We start from the raw sequence: 10,147 nt of genomic DNA on the forward strand, positions 1-10,147 counted from the left end.
CAATGATATGTCAGCCAAGAGTGTGTTACGTAGAAACATGGGTGACCTACTTACTGCTAATCTCTTCCAAAAATATGCTTCGGGCAAGCAGACAAAGAGGGGCCATATCACTAGGAACCGTGGCTACAGTTTAAATTTCTGTCTCTGTGAGTATTGTAATACAATATTAGTCTCTACCAAAGTAATAGCTAACAATTAGTTCATTCTGCATCTCGAGGTCTAAATATTGAGAACTGCTATACATCCGATGTTTTCCCACAAATTCATGTCCCACTTGTAACCAAATCATTTATATTTGAATTGCTTGGCCATCTCACGGTGCAGAGGTTGTGTCGTACTCACAATGGACAGGGAGTGTCCTTTCTGCCCCCCATATAACCCAACCACGGTTATTTACTGATTATATATCTTACTATATCAGTAGAACGGCAAGGGAATAAGAAAACTGGAGGATATATATAGAGTTGTTCCAGAGGTATCTCTTATGTTCTTAGAGGTTAGTGCAAAGTAGAGCATACTATATTATTAAGTGAATCTTGATTTCCTGAAGTGCTCTGTTGGTGACCTAACTTACTGATGTAATTCACTGACATATCCTTGGATGTCTTGATGAGCTCAGCGACCATCTAGGACCTAATCTAAAGGAGTTTTACAATAAAGCTTTAGCTAAAGCAAGCGACTATTCCAAAATTTGAAAGCTTTGTTCCCATCCTGACATATTTCATAATTACTAATATTTTCTATTTATAATTGTGTACAAAGGTCACGGAAAGCCACCTGTAGCAATGCTGAAACCTGAACGTTTCTTTCATTCTCATAGATGCTGCTTCTTATATAATACAGTACCAGGTTTTATTAGGAGTGTTAATGTGTCAAATCTAGAGGAGTGGTATCCTGGCAGCAGTAATGCAATTCCTTATGATTTAGTAGCTTGATTTAAAAGACATGCATTATTGGTGAGGCTACAGTATGTTTTCTCTCATATTACCATGTCGGTGTAAATTAAAATACTCCAGCACAATGGTAAGCAACATCTTAATATACAGATTAGTTCGTTTTATAGAAAATCACACTCTATCATTCAGTCGAGCAAATGACCCTCTATGCTAAAATGACGAAATACCTGACTCTAAATTGGCATGTGTACATCCAGCTCTATGTAGATGTTACTTTTTCTGTATTGCAACAGTTCATCTCAAGTAAGATACAGGAAGAATAATCACTCTTTTGGAAGGAAAACTAGAAAAAATAATTGAAATAGCAAAACAACTTAATTCGTTCTCCTGCACTAAGCCTTTTTCCATTTTCTTCAGAGAGAGCTATGACTGTCCTTGGTCTGGACTTTTGTGAAGATAAGTTGATATGGGTATATTTTTTATTGTTATCTCAGTTGATGTTCAGACTTACTACTCTTTCACTCACTTCTTTAATACACGCTAGCAGTTTTCCTATTCTAATCTTCAATGAGTAAATGGTCCCTGAAGAAAATAAATGCTCTAGATTACAGTTGCTTCATATACATTATCAAATCTATTTTATCTATGTGTCTCCATTCTTCTACCATTTGATAACGGCTATCATCTAATTACATGGTTCTCTTGTATTTCCTTAACATTCTTAAATCGGCTCAATCTCTCTTCCAAACCCCATACAACTAAATGGTTATCCAATGACAGGTGCCAAAGGGTGCAATATTTGGATGCTGATTGGATGAGATATCAGAAAAAATGTTTTTTTGTAGATGATACAGGGTAATATTGAACTTGGCTATGATTTATATTATGATTGAACATGTCAAATAAATATATGTTCATATATGGATAATCCATTTTTAATTTCCGGTTCCCTTGATTTCTTTGAGGATTAAGCATATCGAGGAAATATGTTTACTTATGGATAATGCCAATGCACATTTAGTTTCCCACATGTACCAACTACAGAAAGATAATAGCATTATATAATACTAGAAACTTCTGATGAAACACAAAGTATTAAGTGTAATATTGTTTTGCAGTGAGCCTTTTGTGCTTTACAGATAGCAAGAAAACAACGTCAAATGAAATACAAGAAACTACCAATGAACTTATGAACTGATAGATCATGTAGACTAATATCTTTAGTTCGTCAAAAAATAGCGACATAGCAACTATGATTCTCCTGCCCAGTGAATTAATGTAATGATTTTGTTAGACATTTTGGAATAGGCTTTGTAATTAGTAGTGACCTGGCGGGGAAAACACAAAATAGACATTTATTTTTGTATCAGCTCCTAAATGGAATCTCAAGGCGCTGTTGGTGTAGAATCATCAGAGATTAATCATTGGTATAGAGCTGGAACAAAATGTTCATGTCAAGAAACAACACAGCACCCTGTAATCTTCTATCAGGTTTTCAGGCACTTGCAACATGACATTGCTAATATATCATCCTTTACAAAGATCAATTACTGCAAGAAGGTATGAAGCCTTTATAGAGATAGTGCCTTTATTTTAATTCATCAGGACTTTGCAGGATCTTGATAGCTATGAGTCTAAACAAACTATCCTTTGTTTTTGTCTTTATATAACATAAAAACAGGATGGAATTTTAAAAACTAAATAGGCATGCTAATGTTACATGAGGAAATCATTTAATTTCTGAAATAACTTGATGAGGAACTAATGTTATTGTGCGGGAGGGAATGGAAAAAATCTTATGAGCTAAGTATACAGTAGACCTTATCATGAAAGCTACCGGAAACTAGGAGCACAATATGAAACTGACACTCAGGTTGAATCAAATAGAAAATCTGAGAGGAAGAAATACAAAATAGGACCGTCTCATATCACAAGAAAGTGTACTGGTAATTCCATTGCAGAATCGAAACAAGAAAAAGATGCAGAATGGTACCAATTCATGGCAGCGCCCTCAAAGATTTAAACCAGCAATAGGCACGAAGACCTATGTCTTCTCAAAGTAGGCGGCCGGCGACCTGCGCTTCAAACCTGGCGCTCCTAATTAGACCGAAGGTTTCTCACCCTCTTCATCCCAGACCTCAGCCATGGTACTCCGCCAGCAATACCTCAATTTGCGGGCGACAGAGACCATTGGCGACCAGATTTAGGTGGATTACTGGGACGAGCGGATACAACCAGATTTCTAGATTTCTCGGAGCGGAGATCAGATTCACAAATTTGGAGACAAGCGGTGGACAAAGGAAAAGGGGAGAAGAGGAACGGTGAGAATGAGATGTCTCAGTCTCACGGAAGAGAGTTTTTTTTTAATGTAACCATATATTTTATTAGACAATATTTTTACAGAGATTACACATATGGTCACCACACAAGACAAACATTTGTATCAAACAACTTTGCACAAGGAAACTCACAAGAAGTAAAACTACAAGTTCACCCTTAGAGAAACATGTGCCTCGCCGAAACATCGTCCATCTTCCTCCACTGCCCTATGGTAGCGCCGGAAAAAGAGACGAATAACCGCAACACCTAGATCTGGAAGATCACCATCGCATTCATATATGCTTTTCGAACCGATGAACCAGGCTATCGCAAGCAATGAATCCGAGACTTTGTGGCACGTTGGTCGGGGATCTTCCCCGTGATCACCAAATCCCAACGACATCATCTTCACTTGACATAGTCGAAGAAGAGAAACGCCGCCGCATGCCGTCATCCACGTGCACAAGTGCAAGACACCACACACAACTGCATTAGTTGACGCGATTGCCACCCGCGAAAGTATCGAACACCGACCACCGACAACAAATCTTACCGGATCCGGAGACCAGCAAGACGACCAGGCCATCTACCCCCTGACGCCACCGGTTGGAACGACGTCGAGATGGAGGAAGAGCAGAGGAGTTAGGGAAATTACTCTACAAGAAAACAATAAAGACAAGGCGCAGTAAGTACCTGCTCGAGACCCGTAAAATCATAAACTTTGGCAAAAGTACAAGTGAGCTATGCATTTCTACCTTTTGTGTTAAGTCAAACTTTTCCAAATTTCACTAATTTCATACAAGTAAGTAGAGCTTTTTCCGATCCTGAAAAAGTATCGGGCGGACTGTTTTGCAAAAGAAAAAACTCGCACTTATTTTTTCTTTAACCCGCACTCCATTGAATTATTGGCAAAGCAAGGGACTAAAAACAAGAAGAGGCGTGCGGAACACTGCATAACGACATCAGTCTAATTAATAACGTTGCATCAATACAGTGAGAGACAGACATATGCTTTCTATGCATGGTCCGTAGTAGGACGAGCGATAAATGCTGATTTTGTAAAAGGTTGAATTATAAAATGTAATTGTATTAACGGTTCGACCCTTTTTTCCGGATCGGAGAGAGTATCATATATGATAGCCAAGTTGGTATAGTATGAATTAACGATAATAATCAGTATCATAAATGTTGCTACTATATTATATAACATAAAGTTGGTCCAATTTTAATGAGTGAAATTCAATTCGGCTCCTGAGTGCGTATGCTCCCTCTACCAAAAAAGCATATTTCGAAATGTCGAAAAATTTGGATAAATTTTTTTACATGTACATCTCCATAATGTATGTGCATTCGCAAAGTTTCACGAAAAATCAATGTTTTTTGTGGTCTATGTAAAAAGGAGAAACTTTATCTTGTGAAAAGCGTTATTTTTAGCACTGAATTTTATCTTTTTTACATACGTCACATGATAAGTCGATTTTTTATGAAACGACTTTGTGAGCGCGTAGCACGTGAAGATGTACGTATGAATTTTTTGTTTCAACTTTTTTAAAATTTAAAATGTAAGTAAGATGCATTTTAAAATTTAAAATTACACTTATTTGTAGACAGGGTGATTCAAAACATAAAAATAATAAAAATAATCCATGAAATTCATAACCATTGTACATATCAAATTAAAAATCAATAGTACAACATTAATTTTCAGTAGTAATTTACGCATAACCATTGTGTTACATATACTCAAAAAGTATAACGTTAATACTTATATTCATATAAAATTATATAAACAATAAAATAGAAATACCAATTATTTGAAAAGGCCATCCTAGGATTTAGATAAATGCCAACACTTTAATAAGTTGTCGAGAAACATTTTGCTTTATGGATCGTACGACACATTTTAAAAAAATCAAGATATCGCCCGCGCATGTGCGCGGGCCACTGTGCTAGTTTAATTAATGGAGGATATGGCTAGTTTAACTAGTTGATATTGTCCAAAACTATTGAAGCAAATTATGTGGAGTCTTATACTTCATTTAAACTTGTCTCACATGAATTCATGGGATGTTTGTACCTCTGGTCCAAACTCTCTTATATGAATTACTTGAGATTTAAATCATATGTAGTGTATTAAATGATATGAGGTGATCTACCTCATTTAAATCACTTTCCCAAATGATGATGATGAACATTTGACTTAGGTCAATATGAGTTCATATATGATTGTTTGAGAAATTAAATCTTAATAAGATTTCAATGAGAGGAAATTATTTCTCAAGAACCCTATGGAAACTATCATTTACATATTAAATACAAAGAAGTGAATTCTATTTAAACAACACAACCCATGCACTCTAAGTAGATTATTTGTGTGCATAGAATAGTTTGTGTGTTTATATGTGATGTGTGGAATAGCCATTGAATTAGTGAGTAATTATACTCGTATTCAAATTTAGACGGTCGCACCGGAGAGTACACCGAAGAAGAAGGTTGCTACCAAGAGGAGGAGGAGGAACAGTTTGAGAACTACCAAGGCAAGCTAATATTATTGCAAAGTGCAAAGCCCCTTGGGGCAAGACACCATGAATCTTATCTTTTCTTACATGAGCCTATCCCAAGTTTATACTTTACCAGTTTTACTTGTTGTTTTCCAAGAATTACTTTTATAGTTAACTTTGGTCAAAGTAAAGGTGGTTACTAGAGTAGTGAAGTAGTCCCACTCAAGCAAAGCAAGATAGCACCCCTCATGACTTAGAGCTAGTGCTAATGAATTAAAACTTGACTACTCTAGATGGGAACAATGTGAATTGAAATGAATTTGAAACCTTGGAATGATGATGCATTCCATTGAATGATTTTTGAAGGTGAATATGACCAAGAGAAGATGGTGATTTTTGATAAACAATGATGTTGGTTTGGATGCGATACCTTTCCAATTATTAAGTACCCCCACAATACCTGATTATGGGTAGGGCTTAACTGGAAGTTTATGTATCTTAGTATGGGTTCCCTCTGAACACACGTCATAGGGGTTACGCTTGAGGCTGCCTCCGTTGTTGAGAAATTGTAATATCCCAGGTTTAGAGGCAATAAAAGGAGAGAACACCAAAGTGTGCATTGCATTCATGCATAGAAAATCCGGGGAATTTTCGCGCTTCAAATAAAACTTACCACGATGACTCGAAGTTTCACTTGACTTGCTTGGAATTGAAGTAGATCATCAAGTCAAGCGCTATAAACTTCATCTGTGATCTTTGTTAAAACCTTGTTTTGGGTAGAGATGATTTGATCTATGGATTAGACCAAATGGAATTATATTTACAACAACACATTCTTTAAGAATCAAACCCTAACTTATTAACACTTAAAAGTTAGCAACTACCTTTGTGTGTAAATTAATTCACTTATAAATAAGTTAAACCACGGGGTCTAAAGTGCATAAAAGCCACACATTCTTGTTTAAATCATAACTTATTAAATACATGGAATATCATAAAACTAAATCCATTTACATTACGAATTATAGTTCAAACTATTTGAATCAAACTAACTATGAGTATTTTGAAACTCATATGACCATGCCTTGGTGAAATCAAACCCAACTATCCAAAATTGAGGAATAACCTTCAACTTTAACTTTTTACCAATATTATAATGTAAATACAATCAAATATGATATGATGACTCATCCACAATAATAAAACCATCCACATGATATTTAGTAGCAAATGCCACTTGGCTATCCAAAAATAAATCATATGAGAGGATAATCTCTATGCCATGTGGGATGAAAATATCTACATGACTTGCTTTCCAAGCTTTGCCACCTCATGCTCAAAGGATTGCTATGGATGAGGGCATGACAACCAAGCACCTTACTCATCAAACCAAATCAAGAGTCACCACCTATGTGTCATGATACTAGAGCTTGCCCAAGCCTATAAATAGAGCCACACCCTTCATCCATTTGCTCATCAAGTACCATGATACATGGGAACAAACACATAGAGCCACTCCATGTGAATTAGCTAGGATCAAGATGAAGAAGATAGGAGGTGGAGGCATACCACAAGAAGAAGGTTTATCAGATTTCCTGAAGAACAAGCTACATAAGATTGCAAGGTAGAATTCCTAGGCAAACCATATATTTAGAGGATCATATCATCATCTCTTGAGTAGGACCTTAGGAAACCAATTCCATAATCATCACAATTTGGTATTAATTAGAAACCCTAAGAATCTAAGTGAGTGTGATGAGAGGAATGATAAAGAGTGATTAGTGAGGAATAAGTGGATATTGTCTAATGCATGATTATACCTTGTAGATATAGATGATCAGTTAAACCCATGTTATTAATAGATCTCATCTATCACATAAAATAATAAATATATCACTAGTAGTTCATCCAGGCCAATCCTCATGCCTTGTGTAGAGAATAATCCTAGTCAATTAAACATAACCTAACTATTGCTCACACCCTAAACCTAGTGGTGTATCACATTGGTGATCTGTGGGGACCCCGGACTAGCCGTCCGAAATTCCCTGTTATGTATACAGTTCACGATCCCATGATCAGTGCGCCGTGAACACATAACCGAACTGATATCAAATTACACCATCCATTACAAAGCGGAATAAGAAAATTACAATGAGGTCACATGACCAATACTTACATAATAGCCTCGAAGGGCCTAACTAAACATCAGAGTAGCATCATCACTTCAGCGACTGCAGTACCCAAGTCATCTGCCATAACCCTACGGAGCAAGCGGCCGGGAAGACGTTCCTAGCTCGCATAGACGCCGTCAACTCCTTCTTCATCCATCGTGTTCCTCCAAGTCTGGCCAAGTAAATAGCCGGGGACAAAGCCGTGAGTACATTTGGAATTGTACTCGCAAACCATCAAGAAAGGTACTTTGCAAGAGTGCAAGATAACAAGTGCTAAACTAAGATGACAAGAGGGAAGAGCTAATTTCTCTTGTGGAAATAGCATGAGAAAGAGAAATAGTTTCTCTTGTGGATATAGCATGCACAAGAGCGTCAGTTTCTCTTGTGGACATAGCATGCCGCCATCTCAATTGATGGGGACGCTAAGGAAGTTCTATGACATATCTATACCTTTATTGGAGATGAGGTAGCATAAGTCCATCTCGAGTTGATGGAAATGCTAGAGGATTCCTATGACATACCTATATCTTTATTGAAGAAGATACTTCAAAAGATACTTATGACATCTCTATATCTTTGTTAGAGAAGAGTTCTCTCCAAGAAACATTTAGGAAAGAGTTCCCCACTTGGCCTTCATTTTTCCACGACCATCTCCATATGGTCAACACACGCCCTTTTTCCGTACCCTTCCGGTACACATAAACACAACATTTCCTTTGCAAATCATTTGTTCAAAAACAAAACGCAAGCCCCGATAAAGGTAGACCTTTGCAACCCGTCCATGACCGCGGACGCGGCTATTCGAATAGATTTGACTCTGCAGAGTTTGCACACTTTCCCCACAACTATCCGGATACCTATCGTGTGGGCATCATCCCCGCATAACAACATATGCCACGACGGATACCCGGACATAACCTTTCGCCCATCTCCATCGGCACGAGTCCTTCCCTGCGGGCTTACCCCTTCCCGGCACCCCGGCAGCATACCTCCTTTTGAGCGTATCTCCGACGCCATGACGAGAAGACCCTCGGTAATCGTCCGGCTATCGGTTAAGACAGTGTATTGCCTCCTCCGGAGCGCAACCCGGCGTCGGAGGTCGTCATGACCCTCCCTAGAAAGTTGTGAAGGGTGCTCCCTGCCGGCTTCAACAAACTACGGGCTAAGCCCCGTCCCACACCAGGGTAGAGTGGTTGCGCGATAAAAGTTGGGCTGGTGTACACTTATACGCAAGTGCTCCTTTTTAAAACCATTTTTCCCACAACACCTTGGTTGTTCAACAAACAGCCATACACCACTTTTCCGAACATCTTTACCAAGATCCTTTGCTTTCTTAAACCATACGCTTGGGTTAACTCACCCAAGGTTTTCATAAAACATTTACAACAAGGTAAGCCTTGAGGGGTTCCCAACCTATAGTTTCATGAGTTGAACTAGAATTGCACTATGGCCGAGATGAGAGTCATCTTGTCATAGAGGGTGTAAAAAGAGTAATGGGTGGATCATACTCGCTTAAGGTAAGCATGTATGATGACAACACAACGAGGAATATAATCTCAGATTTGTGGTACTAACTATACAATTTGGATAGTGGAGAATCACTATCCAACCAACTCTCCAAGAGGGTACACGGCATACTCCTCTCAAATTGAGGATTACACCAAGATCATGACATTGATACCTCTAAACTACAAAAGTGGTGAGTGTGGTGTAAGTTACTATCTTGAGAGGGAAGATGCTCAAGTTGAGCATACAAGATGACCAAGTGGAATAGCACGGCCATGATGCCATGCATCCCATAATCACAACGACAATAGTGGAGTATCACCACTAGGGAGTACCCCACTAGGAAACACACATAGATGGCATAAATAGAGAGATTAACACACATAGAATTCAAGGTGCTTTGGACATCAACAAATGACATCCAACAAGACACCAAATCAGAGATCAAAAGATGGCTTGCCTTGGCTTATTTGTCCCTGGACTCCTTCAACTCCATCAATATAAGAATCCCAACAACATAAATAAAATCCTCGTCCGATTCCACTTCTTCTTCTTCTCCGGAATTGTTCGCATCTATCGCCGGAAAATATAAAAGGAACACAATCAATCATATTGCTCCAAACATAACAAGCATGCAACATTCAACAATCAATAGCTAACCACTTTACTAAGGGCTAACATACAAAAGACTTATAGGTACTACAAAGCAACTAAAAAAGAACCCAATTTATTTACCTAGTAAAGGTATGAGAGT

The sequence above is a fragment of the Lolium rigidum genome, chromosome 1 (genome assembly GCF_022539505.1).
Source record: "Lolium rigidum isolate FL_2022 chromosome 1, APGP_CSIRO_Lrig_0.1, whole genome shotgun sequence".
In the NCBI taxonomy this organism is placed as follows: Eukaryota; Viridiplantae; Streptophyta; class Magnoliopsida; order Poales; family Poaceae; genus Lolium; species Lolium rigidum.